General features: G+C 41.7%; 1 pseudogene; it reads right to left on the reverse strand.

Annotated features, from left to right (window-relative positions):
• Nucleotides 1-16,782: 16,782 nt before the first annotated feature.
• On the reverse strand, nt 16,783-17,563 carry LOC122473116 (annotated as a pseudogene).
• Nucleotides 17,564-18,297: the final 734 nt, after the last annotated feature.

The raw sequence follows: 18,297 nt of genomic DNA on the forward strand, positions 1-18,297 counted from the left end.
AATTGTACTAGGAGGGTGCCTGGGTGGCTCAGTTGGTTGAGTGTCCGACTTTGGCTCAGGTCATGATCCCGTGGTTTGTGGGTTCAAGCCTCTCATCAGGCTCTGTGCTGACAGCTCAGAGCTTGGAGCCTGCTGTGGATTCTGTGTTTCCCTGCCCATCCTCTGCTCATGCTCTGTGTCTCTTTCTCTCTCTCAAAAATAAATAAATATTAAAAAAAAAAAAAAAGAATTGTACTAGGAAAAGAATATGCAGGATTGGTTTGCTCTAGTTTGGGAATATAAGCATGGAAATTACAGTGCTACTTCAGTCATGATTGGTGGATGGAGAAGTCCAAGATCAGTTGGGAGAAAGGGGAACCAGAAAAGAACTGATTGGAAAAAATAAGGGTGGCTGAGGGACTGAGGGTGTTGAGCAAGAAGACAAGATCTGAAGGTATAGGGGAAGTGGTAAAACATATAATGAAATATTTAAGACACACAGCAAATTGTCTATATATCCACCTCCCAGCTTAAGAAAGAAAAGGTTACCTGTAGAATTGGATTTCTCTGTGAGCTCCCCACTGACTGCATCCCACTCTCTTCCTCTAAGTGGTAACCACTAAACTGAAGTTTCATCATTCAAATGAATTTCTTTTTTAAAATTGTTTGGGTAGGCTCCACACCCAGCATGGAGTCCAGTGTGGGGCTTGAACTCACAACCCTGAGATCAAGACCTGAGCTGAGATCAAGAGTTGCACGCTTAACTGACTGAGCCACCCAAGAACATGAATTTCTTTGTACTAATACTGTGTGTGTATATATTTCTTTACATCTTATATCAAAGCGAAAATGTAAAGTAGGCAGCTGGATATAAAGGTTTGGAATTTAAGGGAAAGAGGCCTACATTGGAAATAAAAATTTGGGGATTATCACTTTATTATTATTATTTTAAGTTTATTTAGAGAGAGAGAGAGAGTCTGTGAGTATGAGCGGGGGAGGGACAGAGAAAGAGAGTCCCAAGCAGACTTTGCATTGTCAGCACAGAGCCCCATTTGGGGCTTGATCTTGCAAACAGAGAGATCATGACCTGAGTCGAAATCAAGAGTTGAAAGCTTAACCAACTGAGCTACGCAGGCGCCCCTAGGGATCATCACTTTATAATTTTTTTAAGTGTTTGTTTATTTAGAGAGAGTGGGGAGAGGGACAGAGAGAGAGAGGGAAACAGAGGATCCGGAGTGGGCTCCACACTGACAGCAGAGAGCCTGATGCAGGGCTCAAACTCATGAACCATGAGATCATGACCTGAGCTAAAATCAAGAGTCAGATGCTTAACCAACTGAGCTACTCAGGTGCCCTATAATTGGTTTTTAATTCACGAAACTGGATGAGGCTACCTAGAAAGAGAATATATAGATAGGGGTAGGGGGAGAGAGAGAAGTCTAGAGGCTGAATCCTATATACTACTGTAAGGTTTAATAATCAGGGAAGTGAGAAGAAACCAGCAAAAGAGAAAAGGAAAGGCCAATGATGTAGGAAGAGAACTAGGATATCATAAGTGAATAAAATGTGCAAGGAAGAGCAAGTAATTAACTGTGCCAATTGCTGTTAATAGATTAAATAAGAATTGAGAAATGACTATTGGCTCTAGCAACATGGAATCATTAGTGACTTTGATGAGAAGTTTTAATGAAGTGGTGTGGACAAAAGCATGATAAGAATGGGTTCAAAAGAGAATGGGCAGAATGTGTCTAACATATATTATTGTTAAATATGATAATAATTGTAAAGAGAGAGAGAGAGAATGGGAGGGGAGAACATTGGAGACATCTTTTTCAAAGAGTTTTGCTGAAAAAGGAAGGAGAGAAATAGGGCAGTGGCTGGAGGAAGAAGTGGGGTAAAGAGAGGGATTTTATAGAATGGTAGAAATGTCAGCATGGTTGCTTGAGGATGGGAAAATCGAGGGAAATAGAGAAAAATAGACAGTGTAGGCAACAGAAAGAGCCATGTCCTTGAGCAGACAAGGGGTGGAGTCCAGGGCACAGGTGGAGAGGTTGGCCTTGGATAGGAGCATGGACAGTTTATGTACAAAAACAAGAGAGAAGGTAGAATATATAATCCAAATGAAGTAGGAGACAAGGTCATCACCTGAGAATGAGAATACAGGGAAGGGGAGTTGGAGGTTTGAAGAGAGAGAGAAGAAAGAATGAAACAGGTATCTGGGGAGTGGAAAGTGAGTGGACTAGGGAATGCAGTGGGATGTAGTGTGATTGCCCAGCAGCACTAGAGGTTAGAGGCAGGAATTTAAAGTGAGACCAGTTGGCATGATCATGTACTTTTCTCCATCTATTCAATTGTATGAGTATAGATCCAAAATGGATAGAGAGTTGGATTTAGCCAGAGCTGTGGGTTAGCCAAATGAGCACACTGAAGTGAAGGGGCAAAGGAATTGAGAGTATATTCCAGAGAGTGGCTGTACTGATGGGCCATGGAAGTTAAGGTAGATAAGGAGGAAAGATAAGGCATGGGGAGGGTGAGGCCCAATGGAAAGGACATGATCAATGGGTTTGAGTTCTGGTTGGAGTTAGGACAGTAAAGCTGATAAAAATAAGAGGTCAGAGAGTATTATGTTTATTTATTTTTTTATTTTTTTTACCGTTTAATTATTTTTGAGACAGAGACAAAGCATGAATGGGGGAGGGTCAGAGAGAGAGGGAGACACAGAATCAGAAGCAGCCTCCAGGCCCAGAGCCTCCAGGCCCAGAGCCTCCAGGCCCAGAGCCGTCAGCCCAGAGCCGTCAGCCCAGAGCCCCACACGGGGCTTGAACTCATGGACCGCGAGATCGTGACCTGAACTGAAGTCCGACGCTTAACCAACTGAGCCACCCAGGCGCCCCTAGAGTAGGATGTTTAAAATGGAAATTATGGTGGGTTTTCAGTCACTAGTCAAGGGTCCTTTGGGGAGATCCAGGTTTCCTTTAGAGCCAATGGTGAAAGGAATGTCGAAGATGGGGGATTTTACTGATAATGAACTCTGATTTCAGAGGGCTGTGAAAGAGGAAAATAGGAAACAAACAAACAAAAAACAAAGAGAAGTTCTAAGGGTACATCCTCTTCTCCAAGTTAAAACACTACCCAGACTACCAGGATCCCCGCTGCCTGGATTAAAGTTGGGTTAAACATGATGTATGTCAGAGACAGGAAGCCAGCCTCATAATTTCAGTACTGAGGAGTGTTCATAGTGGCAGCCTAGTGCAGCAGTTAGGAGCTCAGTTTTGCAATCTAACAGACCTGAGTTTGAACCCTTCTTTTTCTGTGACCTGGGGCAAGGTACTTACTGAACCTCCATAACTTCATTTAAAACTTGTAGGGGTGCCTGACTGGCTCAGTTGGTAGAGCATGTGAGTCTTGATCTCAGGATTGTGGGTTCAAGCCCCACATTGGGTGTAGAGATTACTTAAAAATAAAATCTTAAAAAAATATATATGGGGTACCTGGCTGGCTCAGTCAGAAGAGCATGCAACTCTAGATCTCAGGGTTGTGAGTTTAAGCTCCACGTTGGGTGGAGAGATTGCTGAAAAATAAATAAACTTAAAAAAATTGTAGCAGTTAGAGGGTGCCAGACCGCCTCAGTCAGTAGAGCACACAATTCTTAATCTCAGGGTTGTAAATTCAAGCCCCATCTTGGGTATAGAAATTACTCACAAAATCTTTAAAACAAAATTGTAGGGGCACCTGGGTGGCTCAGTCGGTTAAGTGGCTGACTTCGGCTCAGGTCATGATCTCATGGTCCGTGAGTTCGAGCCCCGCGTTGGGCTCTGTGCTGACAGCTCAGAGCCTGGAGCCTGTTTCAGATTCTGTGTCTCCCTCTCTCTCTGACCCTCCCCCATTCATGCTCTGTCTCTCTGTCTCAAAAATAAATAAACGTTAAAAAAAATTGTAATAGTTACATTTCAAAGCACTGTTTGAAGAATTAAATAAGATAACATATGCAAGAAACTTTCCATAGAACCTGCTAGGTAATGTAACATTAAAAATGGCAGTAGTTATTATTCCTGGCCCAGTCTTCAGTTTTGTTATGTCATAAAAACTCAATTTTTAAAATTGCTTTATTAAGGGTAAATGATATACAATAAACTGTAGATATTTAGAATATATAATTTGAAAAGTTTTGACATATGTGTATACCCATAAAACCATCACCATACTCAAAATAATGAACATATAGATCACCCCACAAGTTGCCTTTGCTTCTTTGTAATCTCACCATCCTATTATTTCCAGCCCTTTCCTGAGGCAACCACTAATCTGCTTTTTGTCATCATAAATTTGTTGGCATTTTTCTAGAATTTTACATAAATCATACAGGGGTGCCTAGGTGGCTCAGTCAGTTAAGCACCCGATCTCAGCCCAGGTCTGGATCTCAGGGTCATGAGTTTAAGCCCCACATTGGGCTCCACACGGGGCATGAAGCCTGATTTAAAACTAAATAAATAAACAAGCAAACAAATGATTAAATCATACAGTATGTACTTTTTTAATCTTGGCTTTTTTCACTCAGCATAATTATTTTGAGACTCATCATTGTTGCATGATTGCTCTTTATTGCTGAGTAGGATTTCACTGTACGGATGTGCCACAGTTTGTTTATCCATTCATCTGTTGATGGGCAGTTACGTGTGTTTCTAGTTTTTTCGGCTATTATAAATAGAGCTGCTATAAACATTTATGTACGAAGTGTGTGTGGACATATGCTTTTGTTTCTCTTGGGTAAATACCTGGGAATAGAATCACTGGCTGGATGAACCATACTGTAAGTGTATACTTAACTTTTAAAGAAACTGCCAAAAAATTAAAAAAAAAAAGATACTGCCAAATTGTTTTCCAAAGTCATTATACTACTTTACATTCCTCCCAGCAGAGTATGAGAGTTCCAGTTTCTTCACATTCTCTCCAGTACTTATTTTGTTTTGTTTTGTTTTTTAATTTTAGCCATTCTAATAGGTACATGGTGTAACCAAACCAACATGAGTTTGCACCATGAGCCAGAAACTGCACCAGGTTGAGTTGTCCCACAAAGAACTTTTATTTGAAGCAAAAGATCACGGGAATGGCTTCCAAAGCCTTGACTTCCCATGCCTTCCAAAGCCTTCACTCCCCTAGAGAGGGTGAATGGGTTCCTTTTGTTTAGGGTTAGTACTAATATTTAGATGGGGAAACCCCGTCTACCTATGTAGTGGTGGGCGCATAAGGTTATGCACGCACATTAAGGAAACATGCTTATACATACATCGGATGTGATATACATGAGACTGAGGCTCCTCCTTGGACAGTGATTTTAGTACTATAATGAGGTAAAGGTAATTGTAGGTCATTCCGGAGGTCACCCCATGATCCATCTGTGCAGGTGCCAGGCAGTTTCTGCTTAAAAGTCTGGGTGGTCTGGGCTATGGGAGGTCTTGTTAGGGCAGTTGCCATCACCTAGGGGGTGGTTTTGTGTTTCATTTGTCTGAGTTAAGGAGAAAGCAGAAAGAAGAGCTTAAGGAAAGATGTAAGACAAAGGTTAGTGAGTACAGGCAGGTGGGCAGTAAAGGCCTGGTCATAGGGTCTAGCTGGTGATAATAGTGCTGTCTCATTATGGCTTTAATTTGTTTATCCATAATAACTAATGATGTTGAGCATCTTTTCAAGTGCTTATTTGCCAGATGTATATCTTTTTTTTGATAAAATGTCTTTTCAAATTTTTTGCCCATGTGTGTTTGTTTGTTTTAAGTTTATTTATTTATTTTGGGAGACAGAGAGAGAGAGAGAGAGAGCACAAGCAGGAAAGGAGCAGAGGGAGAGGGACAGAGAGGCCAAGCAGGCTCTGCACTGTCAGCATGGAGCCTGATGTAGGGCTCCATCTCACAAACCTCAAGACCATGACCTGAGCTGAAATCAAGAGTCAGACACTTAACGGGTTGAGCCACACAGGTGCCCCTCTTTTGCCCATGTTTTTAAAATCATTTTGCTTATTTTATTGAGGTCTATTTAATTAATTAATTTATTTATTTTTTAACGTTTATTTTTATTTTTGAGACAGAGAGAGACAGAGCATGAACAGGGGAGGGGCAGAGAGAGAGGGAGACACAGAATCTGAAACAGGCTCCAGGCTCTGAGCGGTCAGCACAGAGCCTGATGCGGGGCTCGAACTCACGGACCGTGAGATCATGACCTGAGCCGAAGTCAGATACTTAAACGACTGAGCCACCCAGGCGCCCCAAAAGTTTTTTTTAAACAAGGTTTTATTGAGAGTGTTTTGTTTTTGTTTTGTTTTTGAGAGTTCTTTATTCTGAATGCAAGTTATTTCTTAGATATGTGATTTACAAATTTTTTCTTCCAATTTGTGACTTATTCTTTCATTCGCTTAATGGTGTCTACTGAAAGCAGAAGTTATTAATTTTGCTATAATCAAATTTATTTTCTTTTATAGATCATGCTTTTGGTATTGAATCTAGATAGTTTCCTTATTCAAGGTTGTTGAGTTCTTCTCCTGAAAGTTTATAGTTTTAGGTCTGTGAAGCACTTTATAAGTTTTTTTTTAAATTTTTTTTTAATGTTTATTTATTTCTGAGGCAGAGAGAGACAGAGCATGCATGGGGGAGGGTCAGAGAGAGAGGGAGACACAGAATCAGAAGCAGGCTCCAGGCTCTGAGCTGGCAGCACAGAGCCCGACGCGGGGCTCGAACTCACAAACCGTGAGATCATGACCTGAGCCGAAGTCGGTCGCTCAACCGACTGAACCACCCAGGCGCCCCTAAGTTTACTTTTTTTAATTAAAAGAAAATTTTTAATGTTTATTTTTGAGAGAGAGAGACAGATTGCAAGCGGGGCAGGGGCAGAGAGAGAGGGAGACAGATTCCAAAGCTGGCTCCAGGCTCTGAGCTGTCAGCACAGAGCCCAATGTGGGGCTCAAACTCACAAACCAGGAGATCATGATCTGAGCTGAAGTTGGACATTTCACCAACTGAACCACCTAGGTGCCCCAATTTTGTCCTAATTTTTTTTAAAGTTTATTTATTTTGAGAGAAAGAGAGAAGGGGGCAGAGAGTGGGGGAGAGAGAGAATCCCAAACAGGCTCTGTGCTGTCACCACAGAGCCTGATGTGGGGCTCAATCTCACATACTGCGAGACCATGATCTGAGCCAAAATCAAGAGCCACACACTTAACCAACAGAGCAACCCAGGCGCCCCAGGTCTGTGATGCACTTTAATTTTTGTATCTAGTATGAGATATGGATCAAAATTCTTTTTTTTTTTTTTTTTTTTTTTTGCTTATGGATTTCCAATTGTTCCAGCATCCATTTGTTGAAAAGACTATCTTTTCTCTATTGAATAGTCTTTGCACTTTTGTCAAACATCAATTGACTATATTTGTGGAACTATTTCTAGACTCTATTCTGTTCCATTGATCTATTTGTCTATCTTTAAACAATACCATTGTCTTGATTACTGTAGCTTTATAATGAGTCTTGACATCAAGTAGGGTAAGTTGCCAATTTTGTTCCTCTGGCACTTTCTTAAAAAAAAAAAAAAGTCTGAGATTTTATTGGGATTGCATTAATGTATAAATTTGAAGAGAATTTGACATCTTAATGATATTGAATCTTGGGGCGCCTGGGTGGCGCAGTCGGTTAAGCGTCCGACTTCAGCCAGGTCACGATCTCGCGGTCCGTGAGTTCGAGCCCCGCATCAGGCTCTGGGCTGATGGCTCACAGCCTGGAGCCTGTTTCCGATTCTGTGTCTCCCTCTCTCTCTGCCCCTCCCCTGTTCATGCTCCGTTCATGCTCTGTTCATGCTCTCTCTCTGTCCCAAAAATAAACGTTGAAAAAAAAAAAATTAAAAAAAAAAAAAAAAGATATTGAATCTTTCTACCAATGAACACAGTATATCTCTCCATTTATTTAGGTTTTCTTTAATTTTTCTCAGTGGTATTTTGTAGGAAAACTCAGTTTTGAAATCTCACTCAGAGTCAAACTAGCCATACACTCTGGGTCAGAAAATTAGCCAAATCATTGAAGGTGTAGACTCAAGTCACAAATGCCTGGGTTCAAATCCTAAATTTTACTGTCTATATTATATTGGGCAAGTTATTTAACCTTCTGATGACCTAGTGTCCTAATCTGTAAAATATGAGTAATAGTAAATTCCTTATGTGTTTTGAAGATTAAATGAGGTAATATGTACAAGGCATTTAGTATAGCAGCTGACACACATTAAGTACACAATAAATATTACTTATTTTTTTAATAAGGTTATTTACTTATTTATTTTTATTTTTTTATTTTTGAGAGAGAGAGAGCATGTGTGTGAGCAAGGGAGAGGGGCAGAGGGGCAGAGGGAGAGAGAGAGTCTTAAGCAAGTTCCATGCTCAGCATGGAGCCTGACATGGGGCTCAATCCCACAACCTTGGGATCATGACCTGAGCTGAAATAAAAAATTTGGATGCTCAACCAATTGAGACACCCCAGTGCCCCAATAAATGTTACCTATTATTACTATTTGCTAAGCACTTTATAATAGTTTTCTCATTTACATCTCAATTCCTAAGATACCTCTCCTTTTAGATTCAATCTTTGATGACATAATCTTGGATTTTTTTTTTTTTTTTTTTTTTTTTTTTTTTTAGTGAGCTCTGCACCCAGTGTGGGGCTCGAACTTCTGACCCTGAGATCAAGACCCGGAGATCATGTTCCACTGACTGAGCCAGCCAGGCACCCCAGACACATTCCTAGCATTTCAAACATTCCCTTTAATGTTAAGCCTCCCCTTTACACTAAACACAATCTACTGGCTTAACTTCCAGTGAAGCTAAAAGATTTACTGCTCTTTCACTATAGCTGTTGATTTTCCATCATTAGATCAGGGCTTTTAGTTTTCTGTTTTCCACTATTGTAATAAAACCCTATAAATGGCAAAATACAATGAAACTATGATTCTCCATTCTTTAAAAAATTTTTTTAACGTTTATTCATTTTTGAGACAGAAAGAGAGACAGAGCATGAATGGGGGAAGGTCAGAGAGAGAGAGGGAGACACAGAATCTGAAACAGGCTCCAGGCTCTGAGCTGTCAGCACAGAGCCCGACGTGGGGCTCAAACTCACGGACCGCAAGATCATGACCTGAGCCGAAGTTGGACACCCAACTGACTGAGCCACCCAGGCGCCCCTGATTTTCGTTTCGTTCTTTAAGTGGGCAGAATCCTTTATTCAAGTGAACAACTCTCAGGAGCTTAATATGTAGCTGGTTAAAGTTTGCTTTTTCTGAAGCAAGATGTATTTGTATCTATGAGGTGCTTATACTCTTCCCCACTTCCCTTCTTACCCCCTGAAACACCTCCAGGGTGCCCAGGAGCACAGTTAGAAAAATACTGGAAAGAAAGAAAGAAAGAAAGAAAGAAAGAAAGAAAGAAAGAAAGAAAGAAAGAAAGAGAAAGAAAGAAAGAAAAAGAAAGAAAGAGAAAGAAAGAAGAGAGAGAGGGAGGTAGAGAGGGAGGAAGGAAGGAAGGAAAGAAGGGAGGGAGGGAAGGAGGAAGGAAGGAAGAAGGGAGGGAGGGAAGGAAGGAAGGAAGAGAGAGAGAGAAGGAAAGACAACATTTAAATGCTATAATTGCATACCTGCTCCAAAAGCAAAGAAGATGATAACACTGCAGAAAGCAAACTGTTGGCTGTTTTAGGAAGCATCTTCATGTAACTATATGATGGGAATAATTCCTCTGCTGATGTTAGAAAGGGGGGTAAGGTGCAGATAATATAATATGCAAAAGCACTGGTGTGGAGAGCTGAGCATAGAAAAGTTGAGGACCCTTATGGTCTTCATCAGAAAGCCCCTGGGGACAGGGGCATAGCATTCTGCTGCCCACGTCCTCTGAGAACTTTCCTTCCTGGCCACTCTGTTCTGTTGGCATGCATATGCAGTGCCACCAGCTCCCAGTATCTTTATGTCTCAACTCTTGCCTAGGCCAAAGGTACCCTGCCTTCTGTATGAAGGTCATGGTTTTCTGGTCACTTGTGTTCCCCCATTTATATATGTTTTAAACACAAATAAGTTACAAAGCCCAGATTTGGAGCTAATTCCAAATTTTGTCTTCTTTGTCTAGCTGTCCCTAAAGCCAAGATGCCAATCTGTATTTTTCTAATGGCACCACTCTGTAGCAAAACAATTAATACCAGTCACTTCCTTGGGACAGTTCTCCCTGCCAGTTAAGTTAACTCAGGAGATGAAACAATAAAACCAAGGGTTGTTCAATAAGTACAGGATTAGGACTGAAGTGGTAAATTGCCCTTTTCTACTCTAGGGACAATTTTATCTAGTAAGATAATTTCTTACTTATAACATACCCTCTTATGACTCTATAAGTAGGCTACCTTCCTACTAACCTTCCCAAATTCTCATTAAAAAAGAATTTTTTTAATGCATTTACTGTATTTGTACATGGAACATTTCTAGAAGGATCTCCAAGATAAACAGTGGATTAGGAGGTAACAATGGTTGCCTCCAGGGGGAAGAACTGGGTGACTGAAGGACAAGTGGAAGATTTCTTTTTCAGTGCTATGACTCTGGTCCGAGCCACTATTGCCTCTCACCTAGATTATAGCAGTGACCTCATAACTGGTCTTCTTGCCCCGACTATTACCTGTCACAGTTCATTCACTGCATAGTGACATTTATTTTATTTAAAAAAAAAAAATCCAATCTGTGACTTCCCTGATTAAATCCTTCCAAAGGCCTCCTTCTGCAATTAAAATAAAATCTTCCCAACTTCAGGGAGCCTGTGTGGCTCTGTCAGTTAAGTGTCCAACTTCAGCTCAGGTCATGATCTTGAGGTCTGTGGATTTGAGCCCCATGTCAGGCTCTGTGCTGACAGCTCAGAGCCTGGATCCTTCTTCAGATTCTGTGTCTCCCTCTCTCTGCCCCTTCCCCACTCATGCTCTGTCTCTCTCTCAAAAATAAATAAACTTATTTTTTTTTTTAATAATACAAAATAAAATCCCAGCTCTTTACTATGGATACAAGCCTCTGTGTGATCTGGCTCTTCCCTTCCTCTCTGACCTCCTCCCCATTATTTTTTCTGCTCCAGTCACATGGGTCTCTTTTCTGTTCTTAAGGCATTCCAAGCTCATTCCTTTCTCAGGGCCTCAGATCAACATACAACTTGCTCCTTCTTGGAGCATCTGGGTGGTTCAGTCAGTTGAGCATCTGACTCTCTCTTTTTTTTTTTTTTTTTTTTAATTTTTTTTTCAACGTTTTTTATTTTATTTTTGGGACAGAGAGAGACAGAGCATGAACGGGGGAGGGGCAGAGAGAGAGGGAGACACAGAAGCGGAAACAGGCTCCGGGCTCTGAGCCATCAGCCCAGAGCCTGACTCGGGGCTTGAACTCACGGACCGCGAGATCGTGACCTGGCTGAAGTCCGACGCTTAACCAACTGCGCCACCCAGGCGCCCCGAGCATCTGACTCTTGATTTCAGCTCAGGTCATGGTCCCAGGGTCATAGGATCAAACCCCCCATCAGACTCCATGCTGAGCACTAAGCATGGAGCCTGCTTGAGATTCTCTCTCTCTCTCTCTCTCTCTCTCTCTCTCTCTCTCTCTCTCTCTCTCCCTCTGCCCCTCTCCCCCGGGGCGCTCTATCTCTCTCTAAAATAAAAAGAAGCTTTTTTTTTTTCAACGTTTATTCATTTTTGGGACAGAGAGAGACAGAGCATGAACGGGGGAGGGGCAGAGAGAGAGGGAGACACAGAATCGGAAACAGGCTCCAGGCTCTGAGCCATCAGCCCAGAGCCTGATGTGGGGCTCGAACTCCCGGACCGTGAGATCGTGACCTGGCTGAAGTCGGATGCTTAACCGACTGCGCCACCCAGGCGCCCCAAAAAGAAGCTTTAAAATTTTTAAAAACTGGCTCCTTCTCATTCAAGGCTTGGTGCAAACATCATCTCAGAGAATCTCCTTCTGACCATTCTGACTAAAGGAACCCCTCCCTACACACACCAGTGATCACTTCCCAATACCTTGTTTTGTTTTCATCATGCCACTTCCTACTGAAGTTATTTCTTGAATTATCCATTAAATGTCTACCCTCCCTAGAATATAGACTCCTTGAGGGTAGAGGCCTTGTCTTTCATTTTACTGCTGTTTCCTCAGCATTTAGAACAGGGCATGGTACTGAATGAATGAATCAATGAATGTATGAAGTCACGTAGGAAGGTCTTGGGTGGGGAGCTGTTGTATTACTTACTATGGTTGCTGTAACAAATTACCACAGACTCAGTGGCTTAACACAACACAGGTTTATTATCTTACAGTTCTAGACATCAAAAGTCTGAAATGGGTCTTGCAAGGCCAAGATCAAGATACTAGCAGAACTGAATTCTTTCTGGAGGCTCTAGGAGAGAATCCGTTTCCTTCTCTTTTCCAGCCTCTAGAGGCTATCTGCATTCCTTGGCTTGGGGCCTCTTCCTTCATCTTCAAAGTCAGCAACATAACACCTTCAAATTCCCCTGACAGTCATGCCTCCCTCTTCTAAGAACTGTTGTAATTTCACTGGGCCAACCCAGATACTGCAGGAAAATTTCCCCTTCTCAAGATTCTTAACTTACTTGCATCTGCAAAGTTCCTTTTGTCATGTAAGTAACATATTCACAGGTTTCACAGATTAGGATTTGGACATTCTTAGGAGCCATTAATCCACCTACATCAGCCATGAACCTCTGCCCTGGAATCTATCTTCGTTATCCTAACTTAAGCACTACATCCACCCTGAAACCTTGTCAGACCCTGTCCCCTGCAGAAACAGATAACCAGGCCTCCGTTTGTGCCTGCGTGGTGCTGTACTCCGAAACAACACTTACTGTACTTCATAGAGATCAACGAATCTATGTACCTGCCTGCCCTTTCATTAAGCCATGAGCCTTTTGGGGCAGAATGTAATGTTGTTCATCTTCACATCTTCAACACCTAAAACCCTGATTAATTAATTGATTCATTCCAAAAATATTTATTGAAGACCTCGTATGCTCAAGGTACTGGGGATATAATGCTAAACAAGCATAGACACAGTCTCTGCCCTCAAAGAGCTTGCAATCTCCCTGGAAAGAGAAGTAATTAAACCATCAATAACCATAAAAGGAGACCAATGATAGAGTAGGTGCAATGGGAGAGCACAGAAGAAGCATCCACTCTTATTTGGAGGTGTCAGAGAGGCCTTCTGAGAGTAACATCCTGGTTGGTGCCCAAAATGAGAAGGAACTAGCCATAAGTGAAATCTGAGAGAGTAAGTAGCAGCCCCCATAACCACCACTAAGGCAGCACCACTGCCACCATTGGGCCGCCCACACCAGATGGTCCACCCCAGTGAGAAGTTGCCCCCAAAAGTAGCCATACTCAAGTGATGCATTAGAAATGAGTGCTCCTGAGGGGCACCTAGATGGTTCAGTTGGTTAAACGTAGGACTCTTGATTTCAGCTCAGGTCATGATTTCACAGTTCGTGAGTTCAAGCCCCATGTTGGGCAGGCAGAGCCTGATTGAGATTCTCTCTCTCCCTCTCTCTCTGCATGCTTGCTACCTCCCTCTCCCTCTCAAAATAAATAAATAAACATTAAAAAACTATTAAAAAAAAAGAAATGAGTGCTCCAAAGGAAACTTTGGGGGTCATAGATATGTTCATTATCTTGAGTTTAATGATAGTTTTAAATACATATGTCAGAGCTTATCAACTTATACACTTGAATTTATTGTATCAGTTATACCTCAATAAAGCTTTTAAATATTATAATGAACCAGGGTGTCTGGGTCAAGTGTCTAACTCTTGATTTCAGCTCAGCTCATAATCCCAGGATTGTAGGATTGAGCCTTATGTCTGGCTCCTGCTTGGGATTCCTGGCCTGCTTGGAATTCTCTTATTTATTATTATTATTTATTTTTTCTAGTAATCTGCACCCAACGTGGAGCTCAAACTCAGAACCCCCAGTTCAATAGTTGCTTGCTCTTCCTACTGACACAGCCAGACGCCCCAGCACGGGCCCTGCTAAGTGACTGCATGATTGCACAGATTGCCAGCCTGTAAAGCCAGCCCTGCATTACAGGGCAAATGGCATGTTCATCCTCCATATGAATTCCACATCAACTCAAGTCATAGAAGATTTACAGAAATGGTGAGCCCTGACTGTCTTTTAATCCCTAATAGGACAGTTTTCTTTCTTTTCAAAATTTCACCTGGTATTTTGCTCTGGCCAAAATAATGACCAAATTGGAGATGATTCCAGCATTGAAAAAAAAAAAAAAAAACAAAAACAATGAAACAAACTTATTGCATCAAAAACCTCCTTAGGGCGCCTGGGTGGCTCAGTCAGTGAAGTGTCTGACTCTTGATCTTGGCTCAGGTCACGATCTCACAGGTTTGTGAGTTTAAGCCCCTTGGCAGACTCTGTCCTGACAGCAGAGAGCCTGCTTGGAATTCTTACCCTCTCTCTCTACCCCTACCCCACTTGTGCATTCATGCGTGCTCTCTCTCTCTCAAAAATAAACAATAATAATAATAATAATGTTTCCAGCCAACCAAACCCTGTGCCTCATGTAAGCTTCTTCATGTCAGAGAGAAGGGCCTGGTTATAGGATCAGGGCAGCTTCTTGGGAAAGTGTCTCCAACCATGGTGACCCCACGTACCAGGACTGGTGTGTACCATCCGGCCACATCTTGGCAGGTGGTGTCGGATTCTGGGCAGAACGGGTGGGGGCTGTGCTCTGAAGCTCCAACCTGCTGCCCCTGAGAGCTGAATGTGGAGTCAGTGCTTTGTGGCATAAATTCAGTCTCCAGAACTTCCCAATCCAGGTGGTGGACCCCCACTCAGAGGCCAGGAGCTCAGCATTCTTGGACTTCTTAAAAAAAAAAAAAAAAAAAAAAAAAAAAAAAAAAACATGGTTTTTAAAGGGCACAGAAATGAGAGAATTGGAATATTTCAGAGTTACTCATTTGCTTTAACCCATATTATACATGAAATAGTCTCAGAATGACTAGTAATACTACCTCCATCAATTATGATTCCTGAAAACCAATACTTTTTTTTTTTTTGCAAATACTGTCCCCATTCTCCTCCCATTTCTTTTTGTTTTTATTTTTTTAATGTTTATTTTTGAGAGGGAGAGAGAGTGAGACAGATAGAGCATGAGTGGGGGAGGGGCAGAGAAAGAGGGAGACACAGAATCTAAAACAGGATCCAGGCTCCAAGCTGTCAGCACAGAGCCCGATGTGGGGCTCTAATCCACCAACTGTGAGATCATGACCTGAGCTGAAGTTGGACGCTTAACCAACTGAGCCACCCAGGTGCCCCTATTTCTTTATGGTTATAATATCTACACTGTTAGATCATATGGCCTTTATATACTATACTTTCTCTTTGAACCTTCATTTAGTCTCAGTTCTATAAGTAATTAATAAGTAATTAATAATGTTTACTTAGAGCCCGTTGATGTCTCTCCAGACTGGTTGTCTGAAGTGCGTTCTCCAGTGGGCTTCTTAGGGAGGACTCATGGGAACAATATTCCCTGAGTTCCTGCATATTGATAATAATTTGCCTGTGTCCATTATAGTTGAAGTTTAGTTTGCTTTGGCTCGCATGTTCTTGTCTTAAATATTTAAAATACATTAACTTTCTTTTCTTCTTGCATAAAACATTGCTGTCAAAACATCTGACAAGTATCTAATTTGACCCTTATGAGTCTATGCTCTTTTTGTCTGGTCAAAGGATTTTTTTTCTTTAAAGTCTTTAAATTTACTAGAATATGTGTTGGTGTTAGTCATTGTAGGTCAATATTTTTAGGTGCCTTCTATATTCTTTTTTTTTTCTTGTCAAATGATTATAGTTGAGTCAACAACTGAAATATAATTAAAAAATATTTTTTTTAATTTTATTTTTTGCTTTGTTTTTGTTTTTATTGTTTATTTACTTATTTTGAGAGAATGAGAGAGAGAGTGAGAGCATGCAGGAGGGACAGAGAGGGAGAGAGAATCCCAAGCAAGCTCTGCACTGAGAGCACAGAGCCCGATGAGGGGCTTGATCCCATGAACCATGAGATCATGACCTGAGCTGAAATCAGGAGTTGGACACCCAACCGACTGAGTCACACAGGTGCACCTAAATATTTTATTTATTTATTTTTAAGTTTACTTATTTATTTTGAGAGAGAGAACAGTTAAGGGGCAGAGAGAGTTTCCCAAGTAGGTTCCAAGCTTAGCACAAGCCTGACACGGCTCTTGATCCCACGACCATAAAATAATGATCTGAGCAGATATCAAGAGTCAGACACTTGGGCGCCTGGGTGGCTCAGTCAGTTAAGCATCTGACTTTGGCTCAGGTCATGATCTCATGGTTCGTGAGTTCAGACTTGCTTTGGGTGAGCTTGAGCCCCACTTCAAATGAGCTTGCTTCTCTCTGTCTGTGCCCCTTGTGGAATTCTCTTTCTCTCCTCACTCACTTGCGCCCTCTCTCTGAAAGAAAGAATCCACTCAAAAAAAAAAAAAAAAAAGAAGTCAGACACTTAGTTGACTGAGCCACCCAGGTGCCTCTAAAGATTTTATTTTTTAAGTGATCTCTACACCAGATGTGGTGCTCGAACTCACAACCCCGAGACCAAGAGTTGCACGCTCTACCAACTGAGCCAGCCAGATGCCTCTGAAGTATAATTTCATTCAACAGGAAATCCCTCCCTTGGAGGGAAAATGGGGAAAAAAAAACCTTAAAGCCAAACATTTTTTCCAAGGCAGAGCACTGACATTTCCAGATTGACAGCAGAATACATTTATTTCCATGAAACAAAACCATGAGTGCAAAGTTTGCCTTTGAAACGGTTTCCCACTTCGTCTCCATTTTTCAAGGCTCAGGAAACGATGCTTGTGGCCTTCTTCTTCAGGGTCAGTTTAACCAGTGATGATGTCGGATGGCAGCTTCCAAATATAGGAAAATTCTTCAATGGTGCTTTATCTGGGGGGTCAGAGTAGTTGGCAAGAAGACCTGAACCATCAGAATAGCTTAGCTGGTTTAAAGGATGGAGGAGCATCAATCAGTACTGAAGTAGTTAGGATCCTTCAGTTGCCACAGCAATGCCCTTTCAGAAGCAAGAATTTGTTTCAGGTTCTTCCAGGTTCTGTTCTTGCCAGCTACCTCGCCACCATGGCCAGAGTGCACACAGAGTTTGGATCCTTAAATGGCAATGGCTTGGCAGCTTTTTCCATAGGTCCTGTACTGAAATCAGAGGGCACCACTTTATTTTCACTCACAGCTTCCCTGCTAATACCCCACCTAAAGCTGGAAGCAGACACTTTTTTTCTTCTTCCTGGCGTTGTAACCCCCGAGCTGCTGCCCTTGGAAGGACTGGCTGGCCTCTTCCTGCTGTTTCGGGCTATTCCCAGAGTGGAAATGATGGCCACAATTGGAATTTGAGCCTCCATTCTTACCCTCTCTATGTTCTTTTATTTATTTATTTTTAATTTTATTTATTTATTTTTTAAATTTACATCCAAATTAGCTAGCATATAGTGCAACAATGATTTCAGGAGTAGACTCCTTAGTGCCCCTTACCCATTTAGCCCATCCCCCCTCCCACAACCCCTCCAGTAACCCTCAGTCTGTTCTCCATATTTATGAGTCTCTTCTGTTTTGTCCCCCTCCCTGTTTTTATATTCTTTTTGTTTCCCTTTCCTTACGTTCATCTGTTTTGTCTCTTAAAGTCCTCATATGAGTGAAGTCATATGATTTTTGTCTTTCTGACTAATTTCACTTAGCATAACACCCTCCAGTTCCATCCACATAGTTGCAAATGGCAAGATTTCATTCTTTTTGATTGCCGAATAATACTCCATTGTATATATATACCACATCTTCTTTATTCATTCATCCATCGATGGACCTTTGGGCTCTTTCCATACTTTGGCTATTGTTGCTAGTGCTGCTATAAACATGGGGGTGCATGTGTCCCTTCAAAACAGCACACTTGTATCCCTTGGATAAATACCTAGTGGTGCAATTGCTGGGTGGTAGGATAGTTCTATTTTTAGTTTTTTGAGGAACCTCCATACTGTTTTCCAGAGTGGCTGCACCAGCTTGCATTCCCACCTCTCTATGTTCTTTTAATATGTAGTTTTGAAAATAAATTTTTTTAATGTTTTTATTTATTTTTGGGGGAGAGAGACAGTGAGCTGGAGAGGGGCAGAGAGAAAGAGGGAAACACAGAATCTGAAGCAGGCTCCAGGCTCTGAGCTGTCAGCACAGAGCCTGACATGGAGC

Source organism: Prionailurus bengalensis, chromosome B4, assembly GCF_016509475.1.
Source record: "Prionailurus bengalensis isolate Pbe53 chromosome B4, Fcat_Pben_1.1_paternal_pri, whole genome shotgun sequence".
Taxonomy (NCBI): domain Eukaryota; kingdom Metazoa; phylum Chordata; class Mammalia; order Carnivora; family Felidae; genus Prionailurus; species Prionailurus bengalensis.